Below are 4,189 nucleotides of genomic sequence, written 5' to 3'. Positions count from 1 at the left end.
AGAGACCATCCCTGTCTTCCAAGACATCCTTGAACAGATAGTCTGGAACAAAAGCTGTTGGTGCCTCCACTCACAAGACATGAAGTATAAATACAAGACCCATGGAAAATTGCCTCCCAACAATATTACAATAAAAATGTATATTTAAAAAAATCACGGCTTTCTGCTCCTCCCTGTTCGACAGACAGCCTCATCTTCTGGTGTAGTGCCAGCTATGTCCCGAAACACGATGGTGAAGGTCAGAGTAAATGGATTTGGCCTTATTGGGCATGTGGTCACCAGGTCTGCCTTTCACTCTGGGAGAGTGGATATTGTCACCATCAATGACCCCTTCATTGACCTCAACTACATGGTCTACATGGTCCAGTATGATTCCACCCATGGCGAATTCCACAGCACAATCAAGTCTGAGAAAGGGAAACTTGTCATCAATGGAAAGCCCATCTCCATCTTCCAGGAGTGAGATCTCCCCATCAAATGGGGGTGATGCTGGTGCTGAGTATGTTGTGAAGTCCACTGGGGTCTTCACCACCATGGAGAAGGCTGGGGCTCACTTGAAGGGTGGAGCCAAGAAGGTCATCATATCTGCCCATTCTGCTGATGCTGCCATATTTGTGATGGGCGTGAACCATGAAAAGTATGGCAACTCCCTCAAGATTGTCAGCAATGCCTCCTGCACCACCAACTGCTTGGCCCCTCTGGCCAAGGTCATCCATGACAACCTCAGCATCGTGGAGGGACTCATGACCACAGTTCATGCAATCGCTGCCATCCAGAAGTGGTGTGATGGCTGGGGGGCTGCCCAGAGCATCATCCCTACTTCTACTGGCACTGCCAAAGTTTTCGGCAAGGTCATCCCTGAGGTGAATGGGAAGCTCACTGTTATGGCCTTCTGTGTCCCCACCCTCAATGTGTCAGTCATGGATCTGACCTGCCACCTGGAAAAAGCTGCCAAATATGGCAGCATCAAGAAGGTGGTGAAGCAGGCACCAGAGGACCCCTCAAGGGCATTCAGGGCTACACTGAGGACCATGTTGTCTCCTGCAACTTTAACAGTGACACCTACTATTCCTTCTTCAATGCTGGGACTGGCATTGCTCGCAATGACCACTTTGTCAGCCTCATTTCCTGGTATGACAATAAATTTGGTTATAGCAACCGGGTGGTGGACCTTATGGTCCACAAGGCCTCCAAGTAGTAAGAGAGCCCCCTGGACCACCAGCCCCAGCAAGAGCAAGAGGAAGAGAGAGGCCCTCAGCTGCTGGGGAGTCCTTGCCTCAACTCATCCACCAACACACTGAGAATCTCCTGACCTGTACAGTTTCTATGCCAGACCCCTTGAAGAAGGGAAGGGGCTTGGGAACCCCTACCTTGTCGTGTACCATCAATAAAGTATACAGTATCCCCCCAAAAAATCATTTAAGTAAATCATTACAGACGAGGCTAAAGATAAAGTTTCTTTGACCATTTCCCTTTTCCAAGTCAAGAAGTGATCAATGTTGGGTGCATTCCTTTCTAGACAATTAGCTATATAATTACAAGTATCTACATATGTATGCTTATGTATGCCTATACACACCAATATACATATGTATAGTATATATATATATAGAGAGAGAGAGAGAGATACAGAAACGAGATATTTGGAATACGGTATGAGTTAAATATATGACATCATATTCTACATGTCATCCTGTAACTTACTATTTTCACTTAACAAAGTCTTCATATTTCTTCCCTTTTCTCTTTCCTTGTCACTACATACACACAGATCTTCCTCTTTCTTCTAAATTTTCTGCATAGTGAGCCATGGTATGGATGAACTACTGTTCAATTAAACATTCCTCTTTTGGATGTGTTCAGTTTTTGTTGTTTCTTTGTTTTTTGGATTTTTTGTTTTCATTTTTTTGCTCTTACAAACAGTACTTCAATGACCATTGTCAGACAGGTCTCCTTATACATTTGCGCAAATATTTCCCTAGGGTGGATTCCAAGGAAAACTGCTGCCAAATTGCCCTCCAAAACTATTATTCCAGTTATCTCACTAGTAGTTTACAAGTGCCCATTTCCCCATAAACTTGCCAACAGTGTACATTATTGTTCATTTTAATTTTTGCCAATTGGAAAGGAGAGAAAAATAACATCCTGTTGAGGTTTTAATTTGCATTTCCAAGATCTCTAGTAAAGCTGAGCATATTTGCATACCTCATTTCTTAGATCACCATATCTTAATATTTATGTGCCTAGGACTGCAATGGGTACTTCATGCAAAATATTTCACTTTATTCTCACAACCCCCCTACCCCAGTATGGTAGTGAGGAAGGAGCCACTATTTTTTCCCAAGTGGCAGGTAAGTCAACTGAACTAGCTTGTATTCACACATCTAGTAAGTGCTGGTGGCAGCAAACTCTTCTTCTCATTAATTACACAGTATCCGTTCTCTTCTTCCTCAGTAAGAGAACCCAGACTGGGGAGGGAGCAGCAACTTGTCAGCTTCAAATCTCCCCTTTCCAGCCTTCTTTGTAGGTAGAAATAGCCATGTGAAAGCTCTACGGATGAGCTATAGATGCAGTTGAGGGGTAGAGGTGTTTCCTGTGAAGCTCCTTGAAAGGGCAGTGCCCATCTGACTCTTTGCTTTGCTCTCCTCCCTTCTTCTCCCTTAAGATGAGATGACTCAAGCTGTACAGCCATGACATACCCCTGAGGCAATCTTGAGATGGAAATGAAGTACCAAAAAAGGTAGAACAGGGAGACAATAGGAACGTGGGATATTGATCGTGTCAATATCTTGTTGATATTGGATCAAAGGCCTGTTCTCTTCCACCCTAGACACCCTGGACTAGCCCCTTCTGGAATTCCTGTCACATGAATGAGAAATGACCCACTCTGCTTTTCTGTTATTACTGAGACAGTGGTGGAGCCAGGATTTGAACCAAAGCCAACCCCGTGATCATGACCCTTAATCTATGCTGAATCACTGCTTTTTTTATCCGGGCAACGCTCTCCACACAAAAGGATGCTTTCACTATAGCAGTCACCTCCAGTGGCCACTAAAGACTGGCAAAAAATCTTGCTCTTGGCTAATCTTCCTCGGGACAATTGGACTTGCACATCCTGCTTCCGCATCAGAACAATTTCAATCTCATAACAGCAACAGAAGAGGTAGAGCTCGTGGAAAATAAAAGTAGAAATAGCTGAATACTACATAACTTCCTTTACTGATGGTGTCTACACAGGGGAGCATGGACTTAGAGAAACAAACAACGTGGCAAATGTATAAAACAAAAGTTCCAATCCTGGCTTTACTACTCTGCTGTGTGATCCTAGAAAAATCACCTCATTCCTCTTAGCTCCCTTTTCTTACATGTTAATAAAATAACCCTTTGTGCCATAGGCTTGTGATGAGAGTCCAGTGAGGAAATACACATAAAAGCTTTTCAAAAAATCAACGCCAGGGGCGCCTGGGTGGCTCAGTTGGTTAAGCGACTGCCTTCAGCTCAGGTCATGATCTCAGGGTCCTGGGATCGAGCCCCACATCGGGCTCCCTGCTCCGCGGGAAGCCTGCTTCTCCCTCTCCCACTCCCCCTGCTTGTGTTCCCTCTCTCGCTGTCTCTCTCTCTGTCAAATAAATAAATAAAATCTTTAAAAAAAAAAAAAAAAAATCAACGCCACCCTGGCCAAAGAAAGAATCACTGTATAAATACTGAATTCCCAGTGTACGTGTACACCATGCACAGAAAGCCTTGCGGTTATCATTATCCCATTTTAGTGACCCCAATTTTCTCCCTCTTTTTTAGCCATTATGTTGTGGGAGACCCCATGAGATACAGGGACATTGTCACAGTGAGGGGTAGGTGTGCCCGTATGTGTGTGTTTTTAGGATTAATCCTTTTTCTCATTGAGTTTCATATATTTCATGCAAAGGATTGCTGAATATTCATTGATCTATCTAGTATCCCCAAGTACGCTATTAGAAATGCATTGCTTATCTATATTTTTGAAATGTTGAAATAATTCAGTGTTGATCCTTTGTGAGATAGGTTTGCTACCTTTAAACTGAAGTGACAATAACACCCCAGCTGTCTTCGGTTTCTCTCAAGTTGTACTGATATCCTTGATGTCACTAACAAACCAAAGCCTGCCTGTGAGAATCCTGTATGTCACCATTAAATTGAAAAAGGCCTGAAG

At 43.6% G+C, this 4,189-nt stretch overlaps 1 pseudogene; it reads left to right on the top strand.

The window, feature by feature from the left end:
- Window positions 1-241: 241 nt before the first annotated feature.
- Window positions 242-1,198, top strand: LOC118550652 (glyceraldehyde-3-phosphate dehydrogenase pseudogene; annotated as a pseudogene).
- Window positions 1,199-4,189: the final 2,991 nt, after the last annotated feature.

Source organism: Halichoerus grypus, chromosome 10 (genome assembly GCF_964656455.1).
Source record: "Halichoerus grypus chromosome 10, mHalGry1.hap1.1, whole genome shotgun sequence".
Taxonomy (NCBI): Eukaryota; Metazoa; Chordata; class Mammalia; order Carnivora; family Phocidae; genus Halichoerus; species Halichoerus grypus.
This window is presented reverse-complemented; position numbering and strand designations above follow the sequence as displayed.